The sequence below is a fragment of the Schistocerca americana genome, chromosome X (assembly GCF_021461395.2).
Source record: "Schistocerca americana isolate TAMUIC-IGC-003095 chromosome X, iqSchAmer2.1, whole genome shotgun sequence".
In the NCBI taxonomy this organism is placed as follows: domain Eukaryota; kingdom Metazoa; phylum Arthropoda; class Insecta; order Orthoptera; family Acrididae; genus Schistocerca; species Schistocerca americana.
This window is the reverse complement of record NC_060130.1, coordinates 714,440,827-714,463,574: the sequence shown is the minus strand read 5'-3', so window position 1 is coordinate 714,463,574 and position 22,748 is coordinate 714,440,827. Positions and strand designations below refer to the sequence as shown.

Here is a 22,748-nt window from a genome sequence, read left to right as displayed (position 1 = left end):
TGCTGTGAAAAGTTTGTGCCACTATTACTTGTAAACCCCCCCCCCCCCCCCTTTATACTGACATCTCTCCATGAGCTGACACCATTCAGTCACCCCCCCCCCCCCCCTCCCCCCTTGGCTCTGTCCACAGTCACCAACCTGACGCCACCTTTACTCAAACGGCATTAGACCGGCGAAACAACTCAAAGGAGCCACTTTATTCCCTATTTTTTGTGACACTAGTGTGGCAGAATTGACTTACTGTATTAAAATTAATTGTTAACTATTAATTGAAAGCTAATGACATTGTAACAATTGCCCTTTTTGCACTTAAGATTTTACATTTTATAAGTACCCTCCAGTACATTAAGCCACCTACTGAATGTCTGTATAATCTATCTAAGAGAACCTCTAAATTCTTACTATCAACTGTAAATGTTCAGTGAACAAAGGACCCAACAAATGGAAAGGACTGAAGGATGTTTCAAAACTTTGTTGCATTTAATTTTATTCAAAACTTTGTTGCATTTAATTTTATTCTTATGAATTCTGGTACTGCATCTTACGATGGAACAGTTGCCGGGCCTGGGCCAAAGTAGCACTGCATATGCACATACCATGCTTAGTTCACGTGGACAGTATACCCTGGTCGGATAATGCTGACCAGCGGATGCTATTGCAACAGCATTGCTGACCAATGGACATGTTGAGTTACCCCTCTGCCAACTAACTGAGAGCTAGAAACAATCACGTGGAGGATGGAGAGTGGACTGGCCAGAGTGCACCAGTATCATTGGATCCCCTTTCTTGTCTACCAGCTCTCCTCCTGACCAGACATGTTTCCTAGTTTCTCTTTTTGGACAACATGCCCTACAGTCTGGCTGTGGCACCCTCCTTTTTCCACAGATCACATCAAGTGGTAAGCTTTGGAGCCAAAACACATCAGTAGTGACAAAAATTCGTCTGGTTATGGACTTCTTTCTAATAACTTCCCTGACAAACTTGGGTGCTCACATCCCACCTCCATCCTAATTTGGCTAAGCCTGTAGAATGCCTCCTATTTCATAAAAGAATTGCAATTACTTTAATGGGTAAAAGGTGGTGGGTAGGAATTACTAACCCACATCTGCGTGTGACATAATTATGATTTATTGTGCAAATGATCCATGGGACATGAAAATATCTAGTTACGCACAGAAAGTATCATGTGCTGTTTTCCTTGAAAATTAGGGAGAAATTACAATTTCAATTGGCAAACCATATTCTACACTTGCCCTTTCAATTGGAAGGTCGTGAAATTTTGTAGCTGCTTGTCTCTTTCGGATCATTATACATACGCAGCCAAATTTTAATAAATATTGTCAAACAGAATTTTAATGTCTTGTTCAGACCCATTACATGAAATAGTTAAATTTTTTCCCAGCATATTTGTAATTTTACTTTGAGATCAAACTTTATGAGCTCATCCTTAAACATTTATTCTCCCTTACTCAAACTCGTGGTTTGTTCTAATGCTTGTGCTTTCTCATTCTGTCTGTTACTTTTGAGAACAGTTTTATGCACACAGACAAAACTTTCTCTTCAGCAACTTAATTTGGACCTGATTATCTTCGAAATTGAGAGTGATAATTAATTCTAGTATTCCTGAATAAATTTTCATTCAAGCTAAACAACTTAATAGTTGTTTGATTAGTTTCTCCCTCCTACATTTTAAATACAAGCTTTATAAAACATAAAATCTTGCTACAAGTCTAATTGATCTAAGCTGGCTTACTCCTCAAACTAATTACATTCTCTTGCTCCTACAGAATGAATGTTCTTAAAATACATTGGTTTAAATTAGTTTAAAATTTTGTGAGTTCTGTGATACTGGTACAGTTTTTGTTAGTTGGTATTACAATAGTTCTCTTAAGAACTACAAATAACATGCAACAGTGTTGTACTCATCAAGACAAGAGAACAAGCTACTACACAAAGGCTGTTGGTATTTACTACGAAGGAGACAAATATTGGCGAGATGGAAGAAGTGAACTCTTGATTCAATGAGTGATGACCGTGAGCTACTTGCACATCAATACTAACTCCTTCTTAGGACAGGATCTAGCACTGCCAGTCAAATCACTAAGTATTTCACATTCGATAAAAACATCCTATAATTACATGTATGATATTTAATTGGTATTAATTTCCAATGTTATTTATAATACATCTTGCTGGTACAATAATTTAAAGAGGATCAAAAAGTTGGTTCTATGGTTGTAAAGTCCAGAACTGAGATGCCAATCAAGCATAATCGCAGTCAATGTTGACACTATCATCCTACCGTCACACCAGGTTGAAGATACCCATTTGCTAAAACACCATGTCCTGCTGCATGAAGACGTCCATATCTGCCTGCCACATACCCCTGTCCGAAGGGAATTGTCAACCCTTCAAGCCCTTTTTTTAGGGACAGAAGGCATGATAATCATTTGGGGAGAAATCAGGACTATAGGGCAGGTGCTTGAGTGTCTTCCACGGTAGTTGGTGTAACTTCTGCCTCCCCAGTTGACCAGTATCTTGTATTGAACTGTGACCAGCATGGAGCTTGGTGCACCATTTCACAATGGTGGTTTTCAACAGGTGTGCTGCCCCATACACATTCTTCACTCTCTGATGGATGCCGACTTTTGTCCTTCAGCGGCCTAGAACAGAATAATAGCACATTGGTCCTGTCTGGATACATCTGGTAATAACGTCAATACAGTTCATGTTTCTGCATTTAGTATACGCGCATCAGAAAGACATGAATGCAACTCTAATCTTTTGCCTACATGTTGGTACTTACTTACCTGCATCAGAGTCAGTTATATATATAGTACAGCAAGGTCCTCAACAGAAACTTTTTGACTGCCCCTTATAAACTGCCACTATTACCCAAATGGACATTAACAGGACGAAAATGTTGCCACAATTTGTGATGTGAGACTTAGCCATTTTCTGTGTGAAACGTTCTGTTTTGTCAACTGTAACTTGGTGGAACAACGATCTAAAATAGCAAAGGAAGCAGGTAAGAAGACTGTTCAACTATGAAAGATGGGAAAATAACAAGAAAAATATTGAGAGGTCCCAGATAAATACAAGCTTGCTGTTAAAGAAGATCATGCAATACTAGTTGGAAGCAACTTCACCTTGCCGAGTATAGACAGGGATGTCTATGGACTGATTGCAGGGGTTACAGACAGACAGTCATGTGAAATACTTTTGAACACGTTTTCTGAAAATTGTCTTGAGCAGCTAGCCCAAGCCCACATGCAATGGAAATATCTTAGACCTTGTAGCTACAAATAGGCTGGACCTTATTGACAATGTCAGTATAGAAACAGGGATTAGCGATCATGATGTCATAATACCAACTATGATTATGAAAGTTAATAAATCAGTCAAGAAGGTCAGGCAAGTGTTTCTGCTAGACAGAGAAAGTAAGTGGTTATAACTCATTTAGAAAGTAAATCGGCATCACTTAGTGCCAGTAAGATGGATGTAGAGGAATTATGGGCAAAGTTTAAGCAGATCGTAAATTGTGGTCTGGAGAGTCATGTGCCTAGTAAGTGGATAAATGATGAAGAAGATTCACCACGATTTAATAAGGGAATTTGACATATGCTGAGAAAACAGAGGCTGTTGCATTCTAGGTTCAAAAGGGGATGCACAAGTGACAACAAGCAAAGGTTAGTAGAGATTCGTGTGTTGGTGAAACAAACTATGAGCAACGCATACAACTACCACCGTCACACCTTAGCAAAAGATCTGGCAGAGAACCCAAGAAAATTCTAGTCAGAAGTAAAATCCCTAAGCGGGTGTAAGGCTCCCACTCAGTCCCTTGTTGACCCGTCTGGTGTGGCAGTTGAAGATAGCAAAACGATAGCCGGAGTTTCAAATTTCATGTTCAAGAAATCAATCATGCAGAACTGTACAAACATACCATCATTTGACCAGGGACAGACTCCAGTATGGATGACATAGAAGCAAGCATACCTAACACAGAAAAACAACTGAAAGATTTGAAAACAAATAAATCACCACGTCTTGATGGGCCCCAGTTCGATTTTGCAAAGAGTAATCTACAGCATTGGCCCCTTACCTAGCTTGCATTTATTGTGAATCTCTCACCCAGTACAAAGTCCCAAGCAACTGGAGAAAAGCTCAGGTGACTCCAGAATATAAGAAAGGTATTAGAACGGACTCGCAAAATTACAGACCAATATCACTAACTTCTGTGTGCTGCAGAATCCTTGAACATATTCTCAGTTTGAATGTAATAAACTTTAATGAGACTGAGAAGCTTATGTCCATGAATCAGCATAGTTTTAGAAAGCATTGCTCATGCGAAACTCAACTTGCCCTTTTCTCACATGATGTACTGAAAACCATGGATGAGGGGCAACAGGCAGAGTCCATTATCTAGATTTCCTGAAAGCATTTGGAAAGAAGCCTTGGATGTGGCCCTATACTCGGCTGAAAGATTGTGACTTAGTTTCCAGACATGAAAAAGTAAATAAGTGCCAAATTTGGTTTGTAATGCAGAATAAATTTATGTTTGTGTACCGTTTATTTATAGTCACTGTATACTTTACAGTTAATCTGTGTATTTATGTATCTGCACCAATGGGATAAAATTTCATAGAATGGCTACATGTCCATGATATTTGCAGCAAATACAACTTCTGTCTGCCATTTTAAATCAATGTAAATTGAGCATGTACCACCTGAAGATTAAGGAGTAACCATCAAAATGCATTGTAGTTATATAATAAAACCAGTGACTGATTTTCTCTTTTTGTTGGCATTTTAAGCATACAGTAACAGACTCAGAAACCATTCCATCTTGGCTGAGAACATTTTTAAAAACTCACCTCTGGCAATTTATGTAACTAACTTGATAATAATGATAGTAATAAATGAAGAGAAAATAAAATAATTGATTAACACTTCATTTCTACAACATTTAAAATTTCTGTTTATTGCTGTGGTCCTAAGTACAAGGATCTCTTTTGCTACCTCACTACCAGCACTTCCTTTGTAACCCTTTCCTAAATCTACATAGCCTTATGACTTCTTTGAGTTATTCCTTGAAGGGCTGTGTAATTACCCCCCATACACACAAACACACTGCTACAAAAAATTAAACATAGGTGGTGGTTTTTCTAATTCCAGCAGAAGCTGTAAAAGTGTACCTGCCGACTGCTGTTTTGACTTTTTTCAGTAATAAAATCAAAACACACTGAAATCAAATGGAAGACAGCAGCAATTACTCTACAATAACTGCAACAGAATGCTTGTGTTCCATAGTACAGACACCAGGGAGCAGTGGTGGAAGGTAAGTGGTGCAACAAAGTACAGCCAAGTTGAACTTTTGTGGGATGAGAAAAGTTGCTTGTCTTAAGCTGCACCACTGAAAACTGGGAGTTCACACATGCCACGGCATTATGGTATGTCACTAGCTGTGCCGACACTTTTGTTGCGTGTGTAAACCCAGCTTAAGATTTGGGCCCTGTGAGGTATTGGTTTATTTGCTGAATTGTGGGTTCTAGTCTCATAAAGTACATAATTTAAATCACTCAATTCAAGTACAGGACACACAACAACTGATCGTAATAACAACACAATTTTTTTACGTATAGGGGGCAGTCAAATGAGACAGATGTAAAAAAGTAAACTGTTTATTAATTTAATAGTAATCACCACAGCTGTTAATACATTTATCCCACTGTGAGACAAGACAGTCTGTGTCTTCATGGAAAAATGTTCGCGGTTTCCTAAGAAGCTACAATTGTGCCCAGGGTGTGCACTTGATCATCAGAAGCAAATCGGCAGCCATGAATTTCTTTCTTCAGAGTGCCAAAAATACGGAAACAGCATGAGGAGAGATTGGGACTGTATGCAGGATGTGTAATGGCTTCTCAGCACAACTTCTGCAGCATAGTTGAAACAACCTTGGCAACATGTGGGTGGGTCTCGTATACAATTTCAATATTCTCCACTGTAAAGAAAAAGGACCTTCATCTATCCCAGTGCAAACCAGGATCTTAAGTTTCTGCAATTCGCTTCATTTTGCTTTCCTCCCATTGCATGGTCACGGAAGGGAAGTTCTTAGGGTCATAATCTGCACTGAGGAATTCTGGTCTGAGGAAACTGCTGCAACCTCATGGTCAACAGCTATTAACTTAAGTCTTTTCACAGTGCCAAATATCTGCTACGATGCTGTTGACTCAAAATGAGGGCTGCCACACAGCCAAAGCAATGGCCATCTGGGTTGGTGGCTATTGCCTGGGGCCCACATGCCCCAAAATGGACAGCACCTACTCCTCAGTACGTGTGGAGAAGTAACAGCTTGGTCTTCAACAGACTGGCTACCATACTGTGATGCTGGGTGACTTTCCCCACACGTACTGCACTTGGGTAAAAAAATTTTAAAAGGTAGAAGTCAAACACACACGTGTGGACTGAAGATAGCGTAAGATAAAGAAACAATGTGGGAAAAACCATACTCAATGTCCTACAAGCAAGCAAGGTTGTCAGAAGGGAATTTCTCCTAGAGATCAAAACTGATAAAAGATACAGATAATAAAATCTCAGAACAAGGGAGGAAAACATACTGCACTGGCTTGTGACCTCGTGTTCACCATGCACATGCTCACTAAATAAATGTAAACTCCTTGGTGGGAGCTTAAAACAAATCTAGTTAATACCTACAAAAGTTTATTAAGAAGTATTATGTTGATAAATAAATCAGATTAAACAAAAACATCCATGTCACCTGCACCAGCAAACTTCCACAAGAACTGAAGTTTTTATACTCATTGATTGTCATGTTTCCAGTGACACCGATTCAACTCAGTCCACAAACACCCTGGTATGTAAAGTACTGCCCTCAGGTTAAATTTATCCTTACATGACATATTTCAATGTACAAACAAAGTTTAATATTTGGAATGGGAATATAATAGTTATTTAACATGTTTAGTTATTAAAAATTACTAACATGACTCTTTTGTCATTTTTAAGTATTAACTTGTCTATATCATATAGAGATCTCTTAAACAAAAAAGGACTAATAAATAAACTGAACTACACTAATGACCATGAGAGAATTGGACATACAGAAGCTAAACTTTTTAATTAAAAATTTAGCTTCTGAGAAACTGCAAGAAAACTGAAAAAAGTGCAATAATTTTGAGATTATTTCAATACGGAAGTGGAAGCTCAACTCTGTAATTGTGGAACTCTCAGATTAACTATAGAGGAGGTACACATGAGCAATTAAAATATTTTCCAGAACACCACCAATTTTTCTCAGGCAGAACTCTAATTTTACTGGCCTATAACACCTGTGCAACCATGCCTCTACTTGTAGAGTGCTCTTTGCACACATCACAACACTTCTTGATCAAAAACTGGACTGCATTCAATATTCAAGAGATAAAATTTTCTCAGCTTGTAATGAACATATCTTCAACATAATATGTCAATAAATATTGAATAAATAGAGCTACTCTTATTCAGAAGCTATTTTTCGTATCTTCATCTAGCTGTATGCAAATTATCTGTTGTCTCAAAGGTCATATGCATGTCTGCATATTTCCATCTGGGAAAGTGCCTATTTGTCACTTAACAAACAAATTTTACAACTCTTCAGCACATTTGTTATATAAGAAATTTCCTTAGGATGTGTTTGTAGTCTTCATAAATTATTTCACCTCACAGTAACAGCCAGTATAAGAACTGCTACAGAAAGAAAATAAATTATCTTCAAATGAGGTGCAAAACAAAGCTTTGATTTGTCCTGAAGGATGTCCTGTCATACTCAACAGTTCTGGGAATATATGACAACAATGCTTGGACAATAATACTCATAGATGAGCTAGCAGTTATATTTTCAGTGTAGATCTAGTGAAAATCCAGGCAGATGTAGTGAAAGTTAAAAATAAGTCAAGTGCTATTGGGCATTTTGCTCAACAATTTTGGCAATGCTTGCCATGAAAAAGACACTGCGGACCTGGTCAAAAAATTGCTATGACTACCAAAAGAGAGAATAGCTTGTAGATGACATGCTTTGTAAAGCTGAATGGAAGAGATTAAGAACAAACCACAAATAATACAGAAAAATTTCATATAGTTCAGCACTAAAACACACAGATTGTTTTCTCACCTCTCAAGAGTTACCTAAAACTATCCTTGCACTGGGTACATAAAGTGGGGTACCATCTACACACAGCAGAGGAAAAGTGTGTTGCCTGTCATTGTCCTATTATTTTATTTTACCAGCAATTGTTTACACCTTCACTTTACACACTATGCACATGAAGAATTACTTTACAAAAAAGAACGTATGGATGGCCACCAGGTTCCTAATTTTTTATTTTGCTATATACTATTAACAGATCATTTTTATTGCCAATCATTGAACGAAGTTGTGAAGTGGTTAATACACCGGACTTGCATTCAGCAGTATAGAACATGGATTTGTCAATCAACCATCCCAATTTAGGTTTCTAATGTTTTCCCCAAATCACTTAGGGTAAATACTGAGATGGTTCCTTTTAAAAGGACACAACCAATTTCCCTCTCAAATCTGAGTTTGGGCTCAGCCCTTAATGACTTTCTTATACCAGCTAACAGCAAGAGTTATGTAGTGCCTAAAACCCCCATACATTTTTAGTAGTTGATGTACGATATACGTATATAATATGAATCAAACTACTCACTAGAAATTTGTCTAACATGTAATAAAGCATTTCTGAATTTAACTTGCAATTTCAGTTATTTCTCAAGAAATAATATATGAATGTTGATTACAGCACATCCATATAAAAATCAGAAATAGCTAAACCAATCACAAAGCTGGATTCACATGGTGCTTATCAATATTTTAAAATGGATAGTAAAAACCAAAAATGGGAGAAAGCATGTCTACATGCATTGCCATGCCCTTTCCTCATGCTCTGATAAAACTTTAATCTTGTACATGTGGCCACTCACTCAGTCTTCCACCCCAAAGCTGTGGTGAACACATCCACAGACAATTGTTTGAAAGTAATCCTATTACGTGAATAAGACACACAATGACTGAGATTGTTATCTACTGTACATTTTGCCCACTTATAACAGCAGAATTCACAAGTCAACAGGGTATACTCCTTATTAGGTAGTATACGGTTGTCCTACAAGTTCCCCTTTGAAACAAATAAACTGCTTCCCAGTGTTGATCGAAGGAAGTAAGGAACTTAGTAGTTGCCTTAAAATGGTTTGGCAGAAAATGCAAGCATAATAATCTCAAAACCACTTCAAGTCTAGATCAAAGAGATAATGTAGGGGCAGTGTTACCCTCATATCAACAGGGTCATTTGGCTTTATTGTGGCCACCCCTTCTTACCTAAACTATGCTTTTGTATTCCAAACACTCCTATGTGGTTCAGTTGTGAGATTATGTGCTTTCTATCATTTCATTTGCCTGTGATCCTTCTACTTCCCTGTGAATATGGTAAGTAGCCTGTTTGCACTATACTGTTGATTTTGGCCTCTCACCTTTCTTTCCTCAGGAACAGCAAATGTCACATCATCGTGTGTCTTGTTTTGCCCTGTCATGTCGTGCTGCTCACTTGCAGAAAATTAACTGTCTGTATTCTTGCTTCTGTTTGCTGCTGTGTAATTGTAGTATATTTACGGAGGTGGTGAAGATAGCACTTTATACGAGCTGTTGATTATTTATTGTCATCGTGTGCTGTAGTCTCACTAGAATGGACACCAGAGAATGCTTTATTTCAATTTGAGTTACTCACCAAGCCACATTTGATTAACCTGTTCATTAGTTACTATAAGAACATGGGTGGAGGAGGCAATACATCTGTGACACGTTTTTAACACTTTCATCCCACACTGTCCACCGGGGTTCCTGAATGGCAAACTATTGGAGACATAGTGAAAATGCAGGTTCTTACCAGTTTCCCTTACATGGTGCCCACAACACACCTTCTGTCTGCGTACTATGTCACATGGTGGATTTTTATTAAATGTTATGTGAGTAGTTCACTGTAAGTGCCAGTATGGCACCAAGTGAAGAGTCAAACAGTATGCTTACCACAGCATTTTATACAGCACCTAGTTTTTTCTTTTGTCAGCATTGAGCCATTCACAATGAAATTGTTAATGAGGTAATTCATTTATGCAGCACCCAGTAAACAGCAAATGACATGCAGCATTCTTCAACTCATAAAAGACATCACACCAACTTTACTGTTTCCTGTCACTTATCGATTGGGAATTATTATTCGTGAATTTAAGTTTGCATACTTCTCTTCAAAAAGGGGTTTTATTATTTAAGATGTCATTCTCAAGGCGGTTTACACATTTTATTCTTGTATGTATTGAGATAACAGTTTGAATAACTATTGACACAGGTGCAGTTAACAGTTTACTCAATGATTGTTTTCAGAGAATGACAGTGTGTCTATAGTGTGAACCTCGCTGTCTGCTCAAATATCTGTCATAGTAGCTTTCATGAAAGAGGCTCCTTTCAACCCCTCCACAGATGGCAGTCTCTTGGCCTTCAACGTGCGGTCCCTGCATTGCTGTACCACCACCTCTTCCTACACCCCCTCCCTTCTTCCACCCCCACTTGCCACTCTCAACTGGATAGCCAACTGTGACATCAAAAGGTCTTTGCCCTTCCTTGCTGTGATGACTTGTTTATCATAATGTGCAACTGGTAGTGCCTTGACCTCACATAACCAACTTGCAAAGTAGTGTGTATGGAGTAACATTAATGGAAAAACTGTTCAACAATTGATTTTCCCATTCTGTTCAGCAACTGTAGCCTACTTCGCGCCAGCGTGGCTTGTGACAGCAGTCCTTGAAGCTCCTGCAATAGGAACACCTAACATGAAACATGGCCTAACAAGTCGGCTGTTAGCACAGGTTGTGTGTAAATGGGCCGGTGTATGCAAAAGAGGCAGTTTCACTTGGAGCCTGGTGGGCAAATTTGGGCATTTTCCCTTGCCACTATTGTACTCCCTGTTGCATCTGCCTCTGTCTCTCTTTGCTTCTTTTTTCAAATTGCAGGAGGAGTATCATTCAGACACTGCACCAAGGTTAATGCAGTACCTCAATAGATTCTGGGTTATTACGTGCTGCACGTTTAATCCATTGTATCATACCCATTTGATGGGTGACTTTCAGTTTCTATTCATTTGCAGCTGTTTTCATCCTAAATCCCATCCAGCAATGGATGGATGCTGAAATTGGCCAGCCCTCCTACTATAAAGATATTAGAACACACTTCTAGAAAATTACATTATTCTTATCTTTCATTTTCAACTTCAAACATCCTTTAATTATCTTCATGTAAGCCAAGAATTTCGGTGTTAATGTCATAATATGGTCCATTCCCTCTGCTCTATGCTTCACTGCAAGAGTCCCATTACAGGCATTCAATCTATTTCATTATTATCTCTTTACTGTTGTCTTTACTGAGAGGTACTGTTTGTAAAGACCCATTAAGAAGATTTGAGGGAGGCATCATAATTGTCTTTAGTTGAAACTGGAAAGTTTAGCTCCAGTTTCACAATTCTTAATATACTTTGACAGTCAAGCCAAGCAACCAGCGAAAAGCGCTGTTTTCCAGAACGCTGCTGCACAGCATGGACTCTGAACCAATGCTGCACTGGAATGTGTGAAGTCAGCTGTAACATTCACACCTGGTGACAAACAGATTAGCCATAGTGTGGCCTTCCTCCTGTTGCACTGAACTCTTCTGACTAGAGCTGAAAACTACACTGTGTGAAGTCAGTTGTGCACTGAACTCTTCTGACTAGAGCTGAAAACTACACTGTGTGAAGTCAGCTGTAATACTCACACCTGGTGACAAACAGACTAGCCACAGTGTGGCCTTCCTCCTGTTGCACTGAACTCTTCTGACTAGAGCTGAAAACTACACTTCTTAAAAGATTATTGGCTCCCCATCAATGGGAATGACCAGTATGTGAATCTATTGGAACCACCAGCATTTTACAGACATATTGTTTAATGCACGAGTTTAGTCTTGCTCCTGTGTTAATGCTACCACACTGATGTTATGTGTAATAACGATCCACACCAATGTCTGTTCCAAGTTAACCCAACACTATACAACACATAAGCTTCTCTCTTTCTGTCCTGTCATGTCACTACACACATTAGACACTGCAACTTGGACTTTGGCAATCCAACTGTTCGATTCAGTCACTTGACAAAATTACCAAGATATTGGAAGACTTGCCTGTTTCCATGTATGTACCAATGTTATTGTCAAACCTTTAGGGTTATTTTCTCACAGTGATCCAAGGTAATTACCAGCATTACATGAAACTATGATTCAAGGTATGGAGTGGTACTTGACGATACACACACTACCAATAAACACAATGTTCTGACTGAATGTGGTAACTTCTCCATTACATCAACAAAGAAAAATCTGCCTTTGAAATAACACCAGAGTTTAACTGCTAAGCAGGAATTCAATGGTATACTTAGTGACTTGTAGAGTCATCTTCTAATTACCACATTAGATTGCTGGTGTATTATTGGATTCCCACGTCCGCCCCCCAGTAGCTGAGTGGTCAGCATGACAGAATGTCAATCCTAAGGGCCCGGGCTCAATTCCCGGCTGGGGCGGAGATTTTCTCCGCTCAGGGATTGGGTGTTGTGTTGTCCTAATCATCATCATTTCATCCCCATCGACGCGCAGGTTGCCGAAGTGGCGTCAACTCGAAAGACCTGCACCAGGCGAACGGTCTACCTGACGGGAGGCCCTAGCCACATGACATTTCATTTCATTTCATTGGATTCCCACATCTCTTGGACCATGGCAATGTCTTTCAGCCCCATCATTAACTAAGAAGTTGAACACTATCAATAATTCAATCTATATCACCAAAGCTTGGATTTCCCCCAAAGACACACTAGCAAAAAGCAGTCAGCAACCGCTGATTTATTGGTGGAATCGCTAATCGAACTACCTAGAATGCATATGTTATGGGATGATAACTATTTTATAGCTTCCCCAGTTTGAACTCCCTGGCCCAGTTCCCAAAACCTAGTCCACAAGCTGGTTTCCTGTGCCATATCAAGTGCTGAAGTGATGGTCTGCCATGCTACAATTCACTTAAGAGATTGGATGCAGCTGTCTGTTTTCAACTGCACAGGCTCTGATGTGACATCATCCCTTCTGGAACTAGGAGTGCTATGTTGCTCACAGCAGCAGGTCAGTATTTTTCTTTGAAACTGCACGGAACATATTGTGCAAGCATAAAGTATGTGGTATTTATGAGAAGCCATTTTCTTAACAGCACTGTGACCGAGGGGCCTAACGTGTAGACTGGCAAACTTTCAACTCAGGTTCTATTTCTGGTGTTACCAACTTTTTTTTATCCACTTTAGTTTTTCTTTGGAATGTTAAAACAATTAATTACAAAATTTAAATATATTTAAGCAGTTCAATTTATATCTTTGAAATTAGTATATTCTATTTAGCTATGATCACTATCCTTGTAAGTCAAAAGACTATAGGCTAGATGGTGATAAAATAGGCATATATGAGGAAATTTAGTATGAAAATGTTTTCTGTACATGATCTTCAAAGGAGCTCCTTTTCCAGCAGGTCTTTGGAGGAGAAAACTAGATTTAAAGAGTTAGGCAGATTTACTTTACATGTAAATCTAACAACTGAGGGACATGGGACAAGGCTCACCAATTTGGCATATGTAATGCTGAAGATTTCGAAACACTTGCAAAATATTTTCAACAGCATCTAGATTGTCCAGAACCAATCCATGAGCTCTAATACTCAAACCCTCATGAAAATGTAGAAGGTGGTTTACCCCCAACTATCAACGAAACTGAAGACATTATTGAAACCTTATAAAGCTGGAAAAGAATCTATTACAGTGCAACTTTTCATCTCTACCAAAAATAAAAAAAAGAGCTAAAATTAATCTTTGAGAAAACCTGAAAACAGAAACAGTCCCACGAGAGTGGAAGGCGGCCCTCATACACCCACTACATAAGAAAAGCAATAAACAAGATATTAACAACTACAAAGGAATTTCTTTGCAACCAGTTGGATTTAACATATTTTCCAAGATTATACTAAACACTGTAGAGTAATTTAGGTGAATATCAAGGTTTTAGGAATGGCAGATCATGTTCTGAAAAAATATTTAATCTGAAGTCAATTATTTGCCAAAGATGACTGATTTTAAAAGATGTTTGTTGATTTCCAAAAGGCCATCAATTCTGTGGACAAACTACAGATAAAATAAAACCCCTTTCAAGTTCATAGAATATTTTGCCTGAGTGGTCCACAGCAAAAGGTGAAATGCTCTCTAAAAATTTACGCGTAGAGTATGAGGGATTTCTAAGGAGCCATTCTTACAATGGTGTCATGGCCGAGTGGTCTAATGCAGAGACCGACAATTTGTCGATGCAGATTTGAATCCCTTAGTTAACATCCTTTTTTTAAAATTTATTTTATTCCCCACAGTGTTTAACTATTAATTAAAGATTTAAAATATATTTACACAGTTCAATTTATATACATAAAATAAATTTATTTGATTTAGTTATGATGAGTACCTTTGCAAGTCAAAAGGCTATAAGCCCACCACATTGAAGCACACTGGTAAAATTTTGAATGATCTGCAACTGTCCTACCCATTAGAGGCTGCGTAGCATGTGAAAGCAGCCATGTCCTATACCAACTCTGTTGCACACAATGCACAGCTTTTTATGTCAGTATGGCTACCGACCAGCTGGCCACCATGATGAATGGCTACGGCCAAACCATTTCCAAGAACAAATTTGATCACTTTGTGGCATAACATGCTCAATTTCAATAGTTGCTTCACAACCCAGACCATCTGGATTGGTCCCTCCACCACCAGCTACATTGAACTGTGCAGATGGGAGTTATCCTTGCAATACATCCTTTGCTCCCATAATCATCCTGGTCTCAATCTCCGGTAAATCAATGTCCCCACACCCTCCACCCAACAGTTTCCCCTTCCTTGATCCCGTCACCCCCTCCTACTTCATGGCCCCACATCAACTTCAGCGCATACCACTCACAATTGGCTGCAACAACCGTGCATCATATACCTAGCACTTCTGCCTGCCATCCCTCCCTTCCACATTCCTAACCAGCAAACTAGCTGCCTTCCTCTGAGCCACTAGCCACCTCCCCCAATCCACCCCCCCCCCTCCATGCCTCTGCCCACCCTACTCAACACAACCCTCATAATAACAACATAGTCCACCTGCAAAAAGCAGCACTGGCACCGTTCATTCAGCTGGCATCATGTAGGGTCATAGTGCACGTTTTTATCTTCTAGCTCGAAGGATTACTCTGAAAGCTAGTATGTTTTCTTTCTTTCTGAGTGTACCTATCGACAACTCAATGCTTCTGATTTTTGGTGAGTGGTCTTCTTTAACTCAAAAGTATTTCCATTCTACCAGAACTTTCCTAACATAAATATATTAAAGCAGAACTGGACATGCAGACAAAACCATATAACTATGATGCGGATAACTGTAGTTGTGTTCTTCACTGACTAAAAAAGGACGAAACATGCACTTAGACATGTTAAAATAACCTACGCAGTGATTTGGGCAGGGCTCCAAACACCACATAAAACCTTTTTTAAAACATACCAGCAGCTGTTGCACTATTCTTTTTTATTTTAAAAATCATGACCCATTCCAGCCCCAGATAGACTTAATAACAAACACACACACACACACACACACACACACACACACACACACACACACACACAAATTTCGAGCTTTCGCAACCCAAGGTCACTTCATCAGAAAAAAGGAAAGGAGAGGGAAAGACAAAAGGATATGGGTTTTAAGGAAAAGGGTAAGGAGTCATTCCAATCCCAGGAGCGGAAAGACTTACCTTGGGGGGGAAAAAGGGACAGGTATACACTCGCGCACACACACATATCAATCCGCACATATACAGACACAAGCAGACATGTGTATTACATTTCCTTTTATTTTGTCAAATTTAAAAACAAACTTGGTTTCGCGAATAGCCAGGAAGGATATTTGCTTCAACACCGTGTTAAAACATTCAAGTCTGCCACATTAAGCTCTGGAAGTTGTTCCTTTGCTATAAACCTGAGCACTTGCTGCCCTTCTGTGATTACATACATTCATTCTGCTCATGCACTGATAAGAAGATTAAAGACCTTACATTAGAGGTTTAACTGGAACTTATGTGCACCTCACACCATGAGGAGCTATCAGCAGATTCTTAAAGGCGAATTCCAGAGCCTCAGCACAGAGGCTGGGTATCTTAACACACTCCCCTGATGGACACCACTCTCCTGGATATGCAGGTCTGAGAGTATATGATCAACTCTGAACCTAAAATACTGCCCCAAGAGGACTGAGCACACTATAATGAAAAGACAACTTTGGAACCCTCATTCATACAGTTTTCAGATGATGACGTATCTCCATCTAGCGTAATACACCTTTTCAGCATCGAAAATAGTGCTATCAAGCACTGCCTTTAAAAAAAAAAAAAAAAAAAACCCTCTTGTATTGCTGACTCTGGGAGTATTAGACTGTCAAGTGTAGAGTGGTACCTATGGAAATTGCACTGATAGCAACTGAGAAAATTTATGGTTTCTAGAGTCATACTAAGCTGTTGTTGGTTATTAGTTCAAATTTCTTCCATACACAGCAGTTAATTGCTATACTGTGTTAGTTACTATACACCACACACTGGCATAAGAACCTGGGCAGCTGGAAATGCTGTTACTAACTTTCATGTGCGAGATGCAGCCATTAGTAGTACCTGAAAGCCATAGTTTCCAACAACAATGGGAAAAATGCATCGCATGATTTGTTGTGGTAGGTGCAGCATGACGCAGCCATGCCAAGCCCACCTCAACTGTCAGCGTTTTTCTCTTGCCACACAGACTACAAGGGCTGGTGCAATTCCTCCCAAGTTTCAGGAGCCAAATCATAATTACTTCCCTCTGAGAATCAGAGTATTGTTCTTCAATACAGATTCTATTAACAAGTCTGAGGGGTGTAGTGTTTTGTCTCAACTTTCAAATATTTCAACATGTAGCAGTGTGCTTCATCTGGCTCTAGCGTTGTCTTCATACAAAAGAGGCAGTTGTACTCTTGTGTTACTGGAGCTAAAGCCCAAATGTGTACTCAAATAATTCCCATCTGCACTGAGTGTGTTACCTTGCCTGGCATTTGATGTAATTTGTTTGAAGCTTTTGAAATTATCTGGGCTACAGCTTCCTGTGTAGTGATTAGACCACCACTGTACTGCATGGCCACTGCAGTGTCTGCACTACGTTTCCCTTGGATCCTTCTTATTGGCTCATATAAAGTGGGTGACTGTGTGAAATGGCTAACAGACTGTAAATATTCTAATGATGACTGCTTTTTATTCTCTCCAATAATGTGCTGAGCTTTTACTCTGGGAATGCGAAAGGCAGCAAGCTTGTCAGCAAATGGCGTACAGTCAAAGTTTCACAATGCCACCTGCCTGTCCCTGATGGCTACATAGCACTCCTGCCTCCATGTATGAACTTTGGAGATTCGTGATAAAGACTAAAAGAACTATAGCCCCAAATTGTATGCAGTAAATTAAATTTTGTGACTTAGTATAATGGCTTGCAGATGTAGCCTATGTGCTGTGGAGCTATTAGGAAGCTTACTAAAGCATTAGTTGGGTCTCTGTCAGACAACACATGCAGTTGAGAATTATGACAATGCTACATCAAAAAGAGGAAGGAAGAGAACATAGGCACCCCATGCATGAAGCAGCGTTTCACTTCTAAGAGGATGTACTGAAAAATTTGCTGCAACCCATATGCTTCGACTAGTGATAAACAGTATGGTATAATAACAATAATGTCGTGTGACGAGGCCCTCCCGTCGGGTAGACCGCTCATCTGGTGCAAGTCTTTTGATTTGACGCCATTTCGGCAACTTGCATGTTGATGGGGATGAAATGATGATGATTAGGACAACACAACACCCAGTCCCTGAGCGGAGAACATCTCCGACCCAGCTGGGAATCGAACCTGGGCCCTTAGGATTGACAGTCCATCGCGCTGACCACTCAGCTACTGGGGGCGGACAACAGTATAGTGGATATGACACATTTTATGAAGTATTGGGACTACATGGGAATCTGTAGGTTTTGGGTTGCCATGTTCTTTCTATTAGGCCTAATAGCGTCAAACATTTTAAAAACTTGAAAATATCAGACCACAGTGCGAAACTATTTGTTTCAATGTTCAGTATTTAATGCACAATGTTGCAACCTAATAAAAATTGTGATTTGACATTTGTTGTCGTAACCAACTCAAAACCTACGTGTAGGACTACACTACCAATCTGTCTGCCACCACAATCTCCAGTTTCAAAACAGTGCTTGTTGTCATAACATGTCCATTGGCTTCAAAAAATCTCTACCAAACTATGACATTCATATCCATCTTAGACCTCAGACAATACAACAGAGCTTTTTTAAGGACATCATACTCACCTTAGGGCCATTTTTAAGTGGTACTGCAGTATTACTCAAAAATGGCCTGAAGTCCAAAACTGGAACAGTTATATAAATAAATTTCTACAGTCAACAGTGAATATGATGTCCTTTAAAAAATTCTACATGACTGAACCCTAACCGTGAGAAGTTAATCACTACAGAGTCGACCACAAAAACCTCCATTTCACATTACTGATCAAAGCAGAATGGCAGGACTGCAATCTACAATACACCAGGCCTGGGACATTAACTGGTGATGTGATTTTCCATGTGAAATACCTGCCTGGCGATTGGAAAAACTTGAACATTACAGTAGTAGTAATGATAACATGATCAGACAGCAAGAGCTCTTCAGTCCTACCACACCACAAATCTTTAACAGTGTCTATGGCCAACATCACTGGGTTTTCCTAGGAAGACAATCTGTCTGTTGTCCAGTGGAGTATAGTCTCTGGCTGACAACATGTAGGTCCCACATTTGGTTCTAACCTTCTGCCACTGTTTAAGAGTTCAAGAAGGCAGAAATAGAAGCCTGTATTAACACTTTTTTAATTAGTCCAATCTCTGTCTCTCTCTCTCTCTCTCTCTCCCCCCCTCCTACCCCCTTCCAGACAAAACAACTGCACACCCAGTAATAATACAGACTGCTAGTCATGGAAAATAACGCTGTTATTTACAGATAATAGACGACGCACAAATCAAACAACACAGTGATATACACGGCTGATTTGTTCTCATACGACAGAGTTGTTGTTGTTGTGGTCTTCAGTCCTGAGACTGGTTTGATGCAGCTCTCCATGCTACTCTATCCTGTGCAAGCTTTTTCATCTCCCAGTACCTACTGCAACCTACATCCTTCTGAATCTGCTTAGTGTATTCATCTCTTGGTCTCCCTCTACGATTTTTACCCTCCACGCTCCCCTCCAATACTAAATTGGTGATCCCTTGATGCCTCAGAACATGTTCTACCAACCGATCCCTTCTTCTGGTCAAGTTGTGCCACAAACTTCTCTTCTCCCCAATCCTATTCAATACTTCCTCATTAGTTATGTGATCTACCCATCTAATCTTCAGCATTCTTCTGTAGCACCACATTTCGAAAGCTTCTATTCTCTTCTTGTCCAAACTATTTATCGTCCATGTTTCACTTCCATACATGGCTACACTCCATACGAATACTTTCAGAAATGACTTCCTGACACTTAAATCAATACTGGATGTTAACCAATTTCTCTTCTTCAGAAACGCTTTCCTTGCCATTGCCAGCCTACATTTTATATCCTCTCTACTTCGACCATCATCAGTTATTTTGCTCCCCAAATAGCAAAACTCCTTTGCTACTTTAAGTGCCTCATTTCCTAATCTAATTCCCTCAGCATCACCCGACTTAATTAGACTACATTCCATTATCCTTGTTTTGCTTTTGTTGATGTTCATCTTATATCCTCCTTTCAAGACACTGTCCATTCCATTCAACTGCTCTTCCAAGTCCTTTGCTGTCTCTGACAGAATTACAATGTCATCGGCGAACCTCAAAGTTTTTATTTCTTCTCCATGAATTTTAATACCTACTCCGAATTTTTCTTTTGTTTCCTTTACTGCTTGCTCAATATACAGATTGAACAACATCGGGGAGAGGCTACAACCCTGTCTTACTCCCTTCCCAACCACTGCTTCCCTTTCAAGTCCCTCGACTCTTATAACTGCCATCTGGTTTCTGTACAAATTGTAAATAGCCTTTCGCTCCCTGTATTTTACCCCTGCCACCTTTAGAATTTGAAAGAGAGTATTCCAGTCAACATTGTCAAAAGCTTTCTCTAAGTCTACAAATGCTAGAAATGTGGGTTTGCCTTTCCTTAATCTTTCTTCTAAGATAAGTCGTAAGGTCAGTATTGCCTCACGTGTTCCAGTGTTTCTACGGAATCCAAACTGATCTTCCCCGAGGTTGGCTTCTACTAGTTTTTCCATTCGTCTGTAAGAGTGACTACCGCAAATAAGACCATCTAGTAAATCATTCGTCTCTGTTCGGTACAAAGAATTTAAAATTATTTTGATCAAACAAAAGCTATCATCCTTTTCGTAACTTACACAACAGTTTTCTTACGAACGTGTACAGAACTTACATGATTACTTACGTTAAGCGCTCCAATTGTTAGATATACAGAAACCAAGTACAAAATAACTCCAGTGTTTTAACTATTGGGCAGTGCTTGCGGCAACAACTCCAAACCCAATGTGCGTAAACAAAAACACAGCACAAAATTACAACACTGTGGACATTCATATGTTTTGTTAGCCAACATTCAAATTCAGCAACACAACTTCTGACAAAAGAAATGAATCTCGATGCAGCAGAAGGAAATCATGTTAGCCAACAGTACAACCAGGAAAGACGATCTTAATTTGATACTAGTATGGGATGTTCTCTGTGGCAACGCAAGATGATAAGGATTTCGAGTGTGAACCGGTATCTTAAGCTATGATACTATCGGAAAAACATGCGGCAATGTTGTGGTGGGCTTCCAACTGGTTGATGTTTCGCAGCTGATTACTGACAGGTAGCACATGCTTACAGTGACTCATGAGTGCCGGATATAGTAGTGTAAAGGGCTTTATGTTGTTATTGGCTGTCTCTGTTTATTAATTACAGTAATCTCGGCGTTTGGAAGCTTGTTTTATATTTCAAGGTAAATGTCATCTCGCTGTAATAATATTTGTTAGATAATATCTAAATTTAGGCCTACCGAGCTTGTGTTATAGCGCCACTTATACCTACTGTACAGTTTATGTGGCTGCTGCTTTTGATACTGTAAGATTAGATACGGAGATCTGACAGAAGGGACTCGGTCCTGCATCATCATGTCAACAACGACTTACTGTCAAGGCATTGCCCCTCTTTACTTTTCGTAACAGTATAACCAAGCGAATACACCAGCTCTGCGTTTTTGAAGATAGTGAACCTACATACGTTGTGTTTCGAAATTCTTCTAGTGATGGATCCTAGTATTTGTTATTAGGAAGAACAGCTGTTGGTATAAAGTCAAAGAACGAATATGCTGTACATGTTAGTCCCCCCAAATCTGAACGCATAAGTCAAAAATTCCCAACATTTAAGGCCATACCAAAGTGTGAGCGATTTAGAGTGGGGGGGGGGGGGGGAGACTGCAGATGATACTTTTTAAGGCACCAATGTTACATGCAACTTTTAGTTTGTACACTATGATTATACACCATCAACCACAGTGTATCACAGAAGAAAATTACCTGGTAGCCATCGAAGTTTTTCCTCATTAATTGCTTTATTTTGTCATATGTTTAGTGATCTTGACAGCCACTAAATTTGTAAACAGAGGTAGTTGTAGCCAGAGAGAGAGAGACTAGAAAAGAAAATATATTGAACTATCAAATGATACCCATGAAATTTTGACTGTGTTTTGGGCAGCTACTGGTATCTGCTTTTTCATTTTTTGTTTTCTTAATTCAAGAGAGACTGTTGGTGTGAGTAATTATAATTATTTCACAAGAGAACATAAAATTCATCCTCACCGTAATGTCTAACTTTTATGTTAGAACATATAAATATTGGCCTCAGAATTGCATGCTGTTCTTTGATCCCACCAGATACTACACTAGTGGTAGCAGACAGCTACATTATTGGGGTACATTTTCTAAAGCACTCAGGTACTATAAGAAATGGAACTTTCAATGCATGAGACTCAGTTGGTTGTTGAATATCAATTTTTTTTTACACTATTGAAGTTCTAAATCTGCACTACCAAACAGGAAATGTAAACATATAGTGGGGTATGGTTTACCATTTAGATTTACTGTACTTTTCACTAAAATAATTTTCCATAGAATAATAGATATTTAATTCAAATTGAGATTGTTTTAAAGACTTGTGCTTGGGAAGAGTTACGTAATGTCTCCCATACCCTCTTCTCCTTTGGATTTTCCATAATTTGTGTTATGTATGTATGTAATATTTGGCAAAATACCCTGACAAGATTTCTCAGTTGTGTAATACAAATTTTGTGATTTAACTTGTAATATGTTTTTATGACAAAAAGTGCAGTAAATATTGTCTGAACATAGACATCGGTGTGCTTTTTTGCATAAAAAGGGGGATAGATCTGATGTCAACAATTACCGTCCAATCTCC

General features: G+C 39.2%; 1 protein-coding gene and 1 long non-coding RNA gene across 3 annotated transcripts in view; one reads left to right on the top strand and one right to left on the bottom strand.

The window, feature by feature from the left end:
- Positions 1–2,134: 2,134 nt before the first annotated feature.
- Positions 2,135–21,008, bottom strand: LOC124556668. Its single transcript, XR_006968653.1, has 2 exons — positions 20,722–21,008; positions 2,135–2,663 (listed from the first exon to the last, which is right to left on the bottom strand). It is a non-coding gene; the product is annotated as an uncharacterized LOC124556668 (long non-coding RNA).
- The window catches only part of LOC124556666 (oxysterol-binding protein-related protein 11-like), a 193,960-nt gene continuing 192,190 nt past the window's right edge, over positions 20,979–22,748 (top strand). Inside the window, exons 1-2 of one of the 2 annotated variants that reach the window (XM_047130636.1) lie at positions 20,979–21,144; positions 21,237–21,273. The gene's annotated coding sequence lies outside the window, so the exon portion shown is untranslated. The remainder of the gene's footprint in view (positions 21,145–21,236; positions 21,274–22,748) is intronic. The other variant, XM_047130635.1, reaches the window with a different exon arrangement.